Source organism: Schistocerca nitens, chromosome 2 (assembly GCF_023898315.1).
Source record: "Schistocerca nitens isolate TAMUIC-IGC-003100 chromosome 2, iqSchNite1.1, whole genome shotgun sequence".
NCBI classification, from domain to species: domain Eukaryota; kingdom Metazoa; phylum Arthropoda; class Insecta; order Orthoptera; family Acrididae; genus Schistocerca; species Schistocerca nitens.
In genome coordinates, this window is record NC_064615.1 from 629294740 (window position 1) to 629307876 (window position 13137).

At 36.8% G+C, this 13137-nt stretch overlaps 1 protein-coding gene across 1 annotated transcript in view; it reads left to right on the forward strand.

Moving 5' to 3' along the window:
• LOC126236731 (homogentisate 1,2-dioxygenase) overlaps positions 1-13137 on the forward strand; it is a 118576-nt gene that overhangs the window by 28232 nt on the left and 77207 nt on the right. The window lies entirely within an intron of this gene.

Here is a 13137-nt window from a genome sequence, read left to right on the forward strand (position 1 = left end):
GCCACCTCTTTCCAAACGGATCAAAGTTTTTCTTGCAAAGTAATCCATTAACTACCTTAAATTGTCCTTTCACATCCTCTGACCGATTTAAGGCAAGCATAATTTGAGATATCTTGGCGTCCTTCTTCTGCTTAGCAGAGAGATCATTGAGTGCAGTGAGACAGTCACTATCTTCATCAAAGTCTTGATGGTCTTGCACAGGGTTTCTTGAGAGACAGTCGGCATCTTGGTGTTTTCTTCCACTTTTGTACACTATGGTAATGTCATACTCTTGAAGACGTAGTGCCCACCTGGCGAGTGGTCCTGTTGGATCCTTATGACCTGTCAAACAACAAAGTGAATGATGGTATGTAACAAATGTGAATGGCCTTCCATAGAGATACTGTCAAAATTTGCAAATGGCCCAGATCACAGCAAGACATTGTCTTTTTGTTGTTGAGTAGTTTCTCTCAGTTTTTCTAAGTGTCCTAGAAGCACAGGCTATAACCTTCTCTTTCCCATCCGAAATTTGCACCAGGAACAGCACTGATCACATACCCACTGGCCTCTGTGTGCAGTTCTGTAGATGCTCTCTCATCATACAGATCAAGTACAGGGTCAGTCGTCAGAGCTTTTCACAGCACATTGAAAGAATCTTGTTGAGCTCCACCACAGATAAATTTACCATCAGCTTTTAACAACTCTTGGAGTGGCCTGGCTTTGATAAAAAAAAGTCTTTGATAAAACGACGGTAATAAGAACATAATCCAAGGAAGCTTATCACATCTCCAATATTTTTAGGAATAGGAAATTCCATTATAGACCTCACCTTTTATGGGTCTGGCTGCACACCTTCGTTTGACACAAGGTGTCCAAGTATTTTGATTTCTTTTGCTCCAAAGAGACACTTTCATGGATTAAGTTTCAGTCCTCCTTGTTGGGGACACTTAAGAATGGCCCTCAGTCTTTTTATGTCTTCATCAAATGTCTCTGAGAACACTATAATGTCATATAAATAACAAAGACACATCGTCCACTTCAGGTGACTTAGAAGATTATCCATCATCCAGTCAAATGTTGTTGGTACATTACACAAACCAAATGGCATTACCTTAATCTCATACAGGCCCTCAGGGGGTGATGAATGCAGTTTTCTCACGATCAGCCTCATCTACTTCGATTTGCCAGTATCCCGAGTACATGTCCAAGGTTGAGAAAAACTTAATTCCCTTCAGACAATCTAATGTATTGTGAGTTAATGGAATAGGGTAAACGTCCTTTTTAGTTATCTTTTTAAGCTTCCTGTAATCAACACAAAAGCGCCAACTGCCATCCTTCTTCCTGACAAGAACCACTGGTGATGACCATGGGCTCGGCTAAGGCTCAATAATGTCATTCTGCATCATTTTCTCTGCGTCATCACGAATTATTCGACGTTCTGTTGCTGACACACGGTATGCTCTCTGGCTTATTGGCTGATGGTCTCCAGTGCTAATCTGATACTTCACCGTCAGTTTGTCTAATTTGCTCTTCACTTGTGGATTGAAGAATTCAGAGAACTCTTGAAGAATGGCAAGTAGCTTCTTCTGTTGTTCCTTAGTGAGGTCTGGTGATAATCGAGCTAGAAGATCTTCTTGTAGTGGTAGCACTAATTTCGCCCACAGACTCAGCATGGGAGGTTTCTATGGTTCTGCAATTAACGGCTCAGCGTTTGCTACACACGTGCGTCTTGGAAGGATCTGCGGTTCTCGGCGACAGTCAACTATCCACAATTCACCAAATCCATTCTTAAATGAGACGACAGAGGTTGGGATGACCAAGTCATTCTTCAGTGGTATGCTTCTCTTACATTCCACTACAAGATTCATGGGTTAATGCATGGCATGACACATGACAGTTACCTTTCTAGCACTGACTACAGGAATGATGACTTCATCCAGCATACATAGTCCCGACACACTCGCATACGCATCTTCCTGTCCACAGTATCTCATCTCGTCTAGCATAATCTTCGAGTGACCACAATCTATAATTGCCTGAGAAGCTTTCAAAAAGTCCCATCCGAGAATGATGTCATGACTACACTCTTGTAAGACGATAAATTCTAAGAGCTGTATATGGCCACTTATACCCACACAAATGACACATCATCCTGTAGGTTTTACATATTTCCCATTAGCCACCTATAGCAGAGATGTTTTGGTGTCGACGAATACGGTTTTCTGCAACTGGTGACGGTACTTCTCCGAAATGACTGAATATGAAGCTCCAGAGTCCACAAGAGCTTGGGCTGGTCGGCCATCCATGAGGATATCAATGTAGTTTCCTATCATTTTTGTAGTGATTGATGGCGGAGTATTTTTCTCTTCGGCGGCCTCACCTCCAAGGAAGATCACACCCTTTAGTTTTCCAGGTTGCGGTGGTTAGGTGATTGGCTGGAGCTTCTAAATGGCGATGGAGGCCTTGGTCGGCGTGTAGGGGAGCGTCCTCTCCAGTGGCTAGCTTGTAGCGATGGTGACCTACGTCGTTCTGCACCCACATCTTCTTGTTCATCTTCGTCATCCTGGAGTTGGCATCGGCTCAGATCGGTCTGCTGTCTTCTGGCGTGGGCATCATCAAATATCCGCCACCTTTCTCGACAACAGCACACTACATATCCTGGTCGTCCGCATTGGAAACATGCTGGGTCCTCCAGATGTCAGTCTTCCTTGGTGCCCAAACAGGTTCCTCATACAGCATTGTAGGAACGTAACTTCACCTGGGTGTCGACTTTTTCATTGTTTTAACCCTTTATAGAACAAAACTTTTTTTTCTGAAAATTTGAAAGGTAATATTTTTATTGCATCCCATTTGGCTTCTATAGGCATGTAATATACTTAGAATTATTTTATGTCCATTTGCCTTGGAACTGAAAGGAAGAAATAGTTGGTTGATATACAGACCACTATCCATTTTGTGTGGGCCTTAGACTACTGTGGATGGTGGTCATTTAAAAGACCACCTTCTTATATCTGGTACAGATAAATAAAAACATGGCATTCTGAATGCAAGTAAGATACAGTTTATTAACTAACGTACTGAAGTACAAAAACTGAACACATTTCACTATTCAAACAATAAAACATTAGCTAACACTATGAAATACTACAAATTCCAGTGTTATTTAGAATGAAACTGGTGAAAACAAGGAAGGCAAAGCGCAACTTTGCATTCCTTGTATACAATACTACTTCTTTTGGGTTGCTTTTTTCTGCACACCTTCTGCTTGTACCCTTCTGTGGCAAATGTGCCCCTACATTCATTACTATCTGTGGATCCCTGTTTGAAACATTTTTGCCCCTAACCTTTGTTTTTGTGATAAAAACTTTTGGGGAAGTTTGTGGCCCACATGTCTTCCTGCTAGCAAAAGTTCCAGTTAACTCACTGGCCAAGATACTACGGAAATTTAGATGTGGCAGTGGCCTTCCATTATACGACTGTGCCATTTTTCCAGTCTCATAATAAAGAATGAAGGAATTGACAACTGCAGCATCCAGAAAGTAATAGAACAATTTTATCTACCACTTTCTTGATTTCCATGAAACACTGTAGGCAGACATCAGTTGATCAAATTTATCAACCCCTCCCATGTAGCTATTATAGTCAGCAATAGCCTTGGGACACCCAATACTTTCCTTTTCACCCTTCTTGTTTCTCCTAGACACTTGACACATCTCACTAGGGCTACGCACGTTGCTCCCAATTACTTCTGATTTTGTACCTCTGTCTTTCCATTTTGTTATAGAGATATCATATTCCTTAACAGAGTCATGCTGTCCCAATTTCATCTGCTTGTCAGCTTTCAATAACATTTTAGGAAAATGTTTTCTATTTTGAAGCATTGTTCCACAACCAAATGTTCCTCTAGTCAATAATTTGGAAAGCAATGGTAAATTAGTTAAAAATCTGTCAAAAAAGATGCAGTACCCTAAAAACTGGAATGGTTTTGAAAGTGACAAAACAACCTTCTCACCTACAGAACTTTCTTCTTTGAATTCAGATTTTCCTTCATACACTTGAAAAGATAACATGTACCCTGTAACACTGCAGGCTGCAACCCAAATTTTAAATCCTCATTTTGTAGGCTTCATTGGCATAAACTGCTTTAGGGAAATCCTACCTTTAAAGGCCACCATGCTTTCATCAATACTGATAAATCAGCTCGGTCTAAAAGTTTAAAAAAAAAAATTGGTTTGGATGGGTAAGAAGTGGACGAAGCTTATACAATTTGTCATACCCACATTCTCCCTTTTTTTGGCATTTTTTGTGAATCGTTTACATGCAAGAACCTTAATATCTTCAAAAATCTTCTGACAGACATAACTTAAGCTACTCTGTTTACAAATAAATTGGGATCAGATGACTAGTAATGCCTTATGGTGGGAAGTCTGTGGAAACCCATTATAAGAAGTACACCAAGGAATGCTTTCAATTTAGCTGTGGCCACATTTAGGTCAGTACCTTTCTAATTAGCATAAAGATTAGATTCTCTGACAATACATTCCAAGATAGAGATAGGAAAAAACTGCGAGAATATAGCTACAGGAGATTCTAAATTCACTTCAATGTTTTTTCCAAAACCCTGTGAATAATTTACTGAATTGTATACGGCAGGATCAGTAATGTTTTTTGAAAAATTGTACTGCATGGCAGGCCTAACATAAGCATCGTCACGTTCATCCTGTCTTCACTTTAGTCTTCATCGTCATCACTTTCAGGGGTTACACATGTTTGTTGAGGTAATGGAGGAATGAAATCACTACAAGAGTCATGGGATGAATTATCTCCCCTGCTTGTATTAGTGGGATGAGTATTTGGCAATACATTTTTGGCACCCGAATCACCTCCACATTCGGAATCAACAACCTGATCATTGCCTATCAAACTCTCAAAGTCTTGTGATGACATCTCTTCCAATTCTCGAAATGTAAAGCTGTTCTTAGTTCTGTACATCTGTAATAATGAAATGCGAGGTTATGTCAGTTAACATATAAAAGAGCACTTTTACGAAAATGTAATAAACGACACTCAAGTTTTGCTACCACACTCTCAGTTATCTCTGTATTATTAAGTGTAGACTCTATTTAGGTACATAAAATGTATATGTAAAACACATAACTATTTTATTATTATTCTGGATTTACAATGTGAGTACATTTTTCCAGCATCTATTCTAGATTACAGTAAGTCACTAATTATTGTTCTCCACTCTTCTCTATTTGTCCATAAATCTTCAGGAATGTTGTTCTTCCTCATTGCTGACTGAACTCCCTGTATCCATGTATCAGGTGGTCGTCCCCTTTTTCTTCTTCCAATTGGTACCCAGTCGATTATGCATTTTGGTAGCCTTTCCTGTTCCAGTCGTCTGATGTGTCCATACCATTTAAGTTGTTTGTGCTCGATGAAATCAATAATTGAATTTTTACATTTCATCTTGTCTCTGATTACTTCATTTCTTATTCTTTCTCGTCTTGATATTCTTGCTGAACGTCTCCAGAAATCCATTTCTGTGGCTAATAATTTTGATTTCAGTTGCCATTTTGTTGTCCACACTTCTGAACCATATGTAATAATGCTCCTAACTATTGTTTTAAAAATCCTTATTTTGTTATCAGTTGTTATGTGTTTGTCCCAGAGAATTCCATTCAATAAAGAGATTGTCGTCTTTCCAGAATTTATTCTTGATCTAATTTCTTTGTCCTGTTTCCCATCATTTGTAATTTTCACACCTAAATATTTATATTCCTCAGTAGCTGTTATTGTTCCCATCCCTTCTTCTAATATTAAGTCTCCATTCACTCCACCAATTACCATGTACTTTGTTTTATTCATGTTTACATTTATACCTGATTTTTTATATTCTTGAATCAATTTTCTGGTCATATACTCTATGTCCTCATGGTCTTGGGCTATAATCAGTTGGTCATCTGCAAATTGTAACGAGTATATTGTTCTATCATTTATTGGTATTCCCATAGCGTGACATTTTTTCTTCCAATTCTGTAAAGTTACTTCTGTATATATTTTATACAATGTAGGTGAGATGCTACATCCTTGACGTAATCCTTTTGTGACTTGGAATCCATGTGATAGATATTTACCAATTTTTATTTTTGAAATAGAATTTTTATATAAATTTTGAATTGCTTTAATTATTCTTCGATTTATTCCTATTGATAGTAAAGCTTTCCATAAACTGGATAAAGGCACACTATCATAGGCTTTTTCTATATCTATGAATACTAAATGTATAGGTTGTGCCCGAACCATTTTTTTTTTCAATAATTTGTTGTAGGCAAAAGATATGATCAATTGTTGATCTTCCAGCTCTAAAACCTGCTTGTTCTTCAGCCTCCTTTTCTTTGTATTCTTGTTCTAACAAATATTTAATAATTCTTCCATATAATCTACTGAAGGTATTGGTCACTGTTATTCCCCTATAATTTTTACACTCATCTTTCGCTCCTTTTTTATGTATCACTGAAATATATCCTACTTTCAAATCATTTGGGACATCTTCCCCATTTAAACATCTTTCGAAAAGGTTTCTTAACAATTCCATTAATTTCTTTGTTCCTAATTTTAATAATTCTGCAGGAATACCTCCAATGCCTGTAGCCCTTCCATTCTTTAAAGATTTTATTGCAGTTTTTACTGTCTCTATTTCCAAACAGATGTAATTCTCTGCTTGTAGATCTATCATTTCATTATATTCAGGGTTTCCCAAGTATTCTTCCCTGTTTTCTGTTAATAAACTTTTAAAATATTTTTCCCAAGAGTCATGAGTAATATATTTAATATGTGTTGTTTCTTTGGAATTCCTTCTTAAATTTTTTATAGTTTTCCATGCTTCTGTGTTTCTTTTACCACCAATATAGGATTCAATTTTTTGACATGACTGTTCCCAAACTTTGTTTTTTTGCTTCTGCAACCTTTTTCCGGATTTTCGCTTGTTGTGCATTAAGCTCTATTTTATCTTGAAGATTTCTGGTATTTAACCATTTTAAATATTTTTCTTTCTTTAATTTCACTTCCTTTTTAATTTCTTCATTCCAGTAGTATAATGGATGGTTTGTACGTGTTTCTTCTGTTTCTCCTAAAGCTTCCTTGGTGGCTTCATGTAGTTTATTTACAATATAATGATATTGATCTTCTGTATTGTCAAACTCTGTTTCTACCAGTTTTTCATCTAATCTCTTTTGATATAAAAATATTGTGCTTTCATTCTCAAAACTATTCAAATTATATTTAGGAATTTTGATTTCTGTTTGTATATTTTCTGTAGGACAATTTCGATTTTCTTCAGTGCTTTTTCCTCTGAAGGGGAATAAAAATTTGGAATTTACCAAATAATGATCGCTAAGAGTTACCCCTCTATATACTCTTATGTCATGTATTTTTATCCTCGTTTGCTGTTTAATTATAATATAGTCTATTATTGATTTTTGATTCAATGTATCTTTATGCCACGTGTATTTATGTATTTCTTTATGTTGATAAAAGCTATTTAATATTTTCAATGAATTTTGTTCACAGATATCAATAAGTCTATTACCATTATCATTTATAACATTTTCTCCAAATGGTCCTATAATTTTATTTCCAATTTTACTTCCAGTTCTACTGTTAAAATCCCCTGCAATAATAATCTCCCTGGTTTTCCTGATATCCTCTATGATTTCATTTAAATTATTATAGAAATCATCCTTACACATAACTATTAATTCAATAAATGTCATACATACCTTATATTTTAACAAATACTCACATTAGATTTTCTCTCGTACACACAAAATGCCACCAAAGATATTCCTCACGTGGACAGTGGTCGCCTAGCCCAACCACCATTTCAATAAGAATGTTCTACCAACCTCAGCAAACGAAAAGTGGTTGCTTGAGAGTACACCATCCATTTAGCAACACCTGATGCATCTTTAAGGGTCATTTTTCTATTGAAAATGTACACTGTTTCCCACTTATGGTAGGTGGGCAATATATCGAATACTATCTTATAAAGAGTTAAAGGGAAATGAAGGACGAGAGACTGGGTTCAATGTCTGTTCCATTTCCTCCCTTATGACCTCTTGAAGCGTCTCGGTTTTTTGCTTGCCATGCAATCTAAGTGCCTTCTGAACTTCCTGTTCACTATCTGACGAAGAACACTTGTGAAAGCAGTTTCTTCCTCCATCACAGACATTGATAAGGCATTTTGGAAGCCGGTCAAATTTCTTGTGTGTACATCTTTTTTGATGCATTGTCTCGATATACTGGCACCATTTTATGAAGTCATCTGCTGTCGAAACCTCCTTCAGGAGTAGGGCTTGATACATGTCCTCAGCAACACCCTTCATGAGATGTGCAACTTTATCTTCCTCCCTCATTCTAGGATCCACTATTTTACGCAGCTCCAAGATGCTATAGTTTCTCCTGGACGCTGTGCCCTGCACTTTAATTTATCTTCAGCCTTGCACTTCTGTCGTTATGTGTCACTGAAATACTTGCAGAGTTCCGTCTGGAATACTTCCCAGCTTGTGAACTCCTTCTCGTTGTTCTCATACCATTGCGTGGCAGTGCCCTCCAAGTAGAAGAATACGTTAGCCAAACACATGGTGTCAACCCATTTGTTAAATTTGGCTATAAGCTCATATACCTTCAGCCACTTGTTTAGATCTTGGCCATCATCACCAGAGAACCCGGAAGGATGCCTCATGCGGCGGCACACAGCTGCTGTCATCGTAATGTCCTCTTCTTCTTCTGTCTCCAATAGATTGCGATCTGTTGAATATGGCTCGAACTTGGGTTTCTCATCACGTAAATGGAGGCTCTGTCATGGCCTGATGGAAGCCACTGTATCGTCAGTGATGTCCACTATCACAAGTCCCACTACCTAGGGCCTCCCCCAGAATAATGTCACGTAGAAGAATGTGTAATTAGATGAATGACGAACACTAACTTCACTTAAGGAATGTTTATTCAGCACTTGCACATACAAGAGTGTGGACTGAACTGCCTCCAGCCAGGACACATACAGTATATATACAGTTACAGAATATTCCAGTACAATGATTCTTGACAATTGTGGATACTTCTAGAATGTACTCAAATTGCATATAGAAATTAAAATTTTACAGTTCAGGTGAGTTTTGAACTAAGGACCCTCCATGAAACAGTTTAGTAGCATAACCACTACACCACAGTGACTGTGCTACTCAGCTTCTTCTGCGACAATATTAAAAATTTTTGGCATTTGTAAGTGCAGCTATTTTAAAACGTAAAAGGTTAAGACGAGTACAGAGCAAAAACTGCTGCCCCCCTTAAGGTGCCGCCCCTAGGTCGATGCCTTGTGGGCCTATATGTAAATCTGCCACTGGTCCTATATAAATATCGAATAATTTATTTATCTCAGATGTCAACACTTTAGATTTCTCTGTGGCTTTCACCAACACAAGATCTCCTACATCAAACTTAGAAAATCTGCCTTTATCGTCATGTCTCTGCTTTCTCCTATCCCCCTGCTTTTCCATCATCTCCCTGACACACACTTCTCTCTCTCTTGCGGTGACATTCTCAGAAATACAGTTAGCTGGTCTGTGACTAAACATGACTTCAAATGATGAAAAACCTGCTGAAGAATGTTGTAAGCTCTTCATAATATCCTCAAAATCAGTGATGTAATACATCCAACTGGTATAATTATTGTTAAAATATGTTCTCAACCATCTTCTAATTTCTCTCATATATCTTTCTGCAGGCTTACTCGACAGATGGTACATAGAGGTTAGAATATGCCTTACTTTTGCATGATCAGCCAAGTCTTTCCAAGCTTGTGATGTAAACTGAGAACCATTGTCAGATAAAATTGTTTTAGGAGTACCCATCTGATTAGATTAGATTAGATTTACTTTCATTCCAATTGATCCGTAGTGAGGAGGTCCTCCAGGATGTGGAACATGCCAGAAAAACAACAATACATGACAAATATTTACAACTAAAACAAATAGGCTAATGTACCATTCCACAGGTCCCAAGTGGAATGAATCGTCATTTTTTAATGAACACTAAGAGTCATTTTACAAATACTAATGCACTGAATTTAAAATAAAAAAGTTTTTTATTTATTTATAAGGTAATACATCTACAGTAATACTTATTTACAATGAACACATTACTGCACTGAAATGGTGCAGAAGTTAGATTATACTAACACACACACACACACACACAAATTTTCAATGAACACATTACTGCACTGAAATTGTGCAGAAGTTATGTTGTACTTATATACAAATCAGTTGGTTTTACTAAGAAATTCATCAATGGAGTAGAAGGAGTTGGCCACCAATAAATCCTTTAGGCTTCTCTTAAACTGAATTTCATTGGTTGTTAAGCTTTTTATGGCTGCTGGCAAGTTATTGAAAATGTGTGTTCCTGAATAATGCACACCTTTTTGTACAAGACTAAGTGACTTTAAATCCTTGTGAAGATTATTCTTATTTCTAGTATTGATTCCATGAATTGAGCTGTTCATTTGAAAAAGTGATATATTTTTAATGACAAATTTCATTAAGGAATAAATATATTGGGAAGCAGTAGTTAGTATCCCTAGTTCCCTAAACAGGCTTCTGCAGGATGTTCTTGAGTTCACACCACATATAACTCTCACTGCACGTTTTTGTGCCCAGAAAACTTTAGCTTGGCTTGATGAATTACCCCAAAAAATAATCCCATATGACGTTATGGAATGAAAGTAAGCATGGTATGCCAGCTTTTTCATTTTTATATCCCCTATGTCTGACAAAATTCGCATTGCAAACAGAGATTTCGGCTTCAGCAGTTCTGTGGTGTGCTCCTCCCAGTTGAATTTATTATCAAGCTGTAATCCCAAGAATTTAACACTGTCCACTTCTTCTATCTTCTTGTCATCGTATGTTAGACATATACTCTTGGGACACCCCTTACAAGTTCTGAACTGCATGTAGTGTGTTTTTTCAAAGTTTAGTGACAAAGAATTGGCTAGGAACCAGTGATTAATGTCCACAAATATTTTATTGGATGATCTTTCTAAGACTACACTTGATTTGCTATTTATTGCAATGTTTGTATCATCGGCAAACAAAACAAACTTGGCAACTGGTAATGTTACTGATGAAAGGTCATTGATATACACAAGAAAAAGTAAGGGCCCCAAAATGGAACCTTGTGGGACCCCACATGTAATTAGTTCCCAGTTAGATGATGCCTGATAGCTTGATACATGTCTCTTTCCTAATAACACCCTTTGTTTCCTGCCAGAGATATAAGATTTGAACCATTTTGCAGCGTTTCCTGTTACACTATAATATTCTAGTTTACTTAAAAGGATATTGTTATTTACACAGTCAAATGCCTTTGACAGATCATAGAATATACCAGTTGCCTGCAATTTTTTGTCTAATGAATTAAGCACATTCTCACTGTAAGTGTAGATAGCCTTCTCAATATCAGAACCTTTTAGAAATCCAAACTGTGACTTTGACAGTATGTTATTTGAGATAAGATGGTTATAAAGATGACTGTACATTACTTTTTCGAAAATTTTTGAGAATGCTGGCAACAGTGAAATTGGACGGAAATTTGATGCTATTTCTTTATCTCCCTTCTTAAACGGTGGCTTAACTTCACCATATTTCAGCCATTCAGGAAATATTCCACTAATAAACGACTGGTTACATAGATAGCTTAATATGTTACTTAGCTCAGAATCACATTCTTTAATTAACTTTGTTGATATTTCATCATACCCACTAGATGTTTTTGATTTTAAAGATTTTATGATGGACATTATTTCTGTTGGGGTAGTGAGGGTCAAATTCATATTATGGAAGTTACTTGAAATGTCTGGTCTAAGGTAATCCATAGCAGCATCTACCGAACCTGACAACCCCATCTTTTCAGTAACAGTTATAAAATGTTTGTTAAAAAGTTCTGCAACACTATACACATCTGTCACCAATGTATCATTTATTCTTAATGCTATTTGTTCCTCTTCATGTCTGATGAAAATATGTATTTAGAAACTTAGAAAGATTTGCTTATTGGTAACTTTTTTAAGAGGAAACAGCTTTATGAACTACAAAAATGCATCAATCACCACAAAAACATAACAGAATCCATTCTTAGACTTAGAAAAAGTCCATAGAGATCCACAGACATGAGGTCTAGGTTACTATTAGGCAGTATGTTTTGCAATTGACCTCTGCTTGTTTGGTTACTTTCCTTCACTATTTGACATCTGTCACAACCAGCATTCTTCTTCTTGACTCTCCTTCCTATGTTATAAAAGATGTTTTCCTGAATCTTTTGTATACATTTGGTTGATCAACAGTGACCAAAACTCTCATGTGTATAAGGAATTAAAGTATCAATACATTGCTCCGACCATTATTGTTTCCAGTCATCTGAGTCAGTCTTATACCCCCTGAATAAAATACCCTTGTGTACCTTGTAATATTGTTAAGTCTTTTCTCCTCCTTTCGTACCCAACATGGTCTTAACCTATTTCCGATTTCGATCATGATTTTTATACCTGCGGATGTCTTTGCAAATTTTCAAGATCTCTTTTTCCTCTTTCATGCCTCTCAAGTACATAATTTTAAATTCTTTCTCCCTTCTCCATAGTTATTTGAAGAGTCACGCCCTAAAGGTAGCGTAGACAAAGCATCAGCAACAACATTGTCTGAGCCCCTAATGTATCTGATTTCATAATTGAACTGTATAAAAACAAGAACCAATAAGTAATTTTGTTATGGTACAGCTTACTCTTCTGCAGATAGTATAATGCTCTGTGATCAGTATAGATGATGCCTTTGTGAGCTAGTAAATAATTTTTAAACTTATTGAATGCCCAATGTACAGCCAAAAGTTCTTCCTCAGTTACATTGTATGTCTTTTGATGCTTCTGCAATACTCTACTAGAAAATGCAAGAGATCTATGTTCAATAACACCTTCAACTTCAACCACCTGAAATAAATCAGCACCCAAACCAACATTACTACTGTCTGTCATAATACAAAAAGGAAGAGACAAATCCAGTCTGAGCAATATCTGACTTGGACACAACTGTCCTATGATCTCCTTGA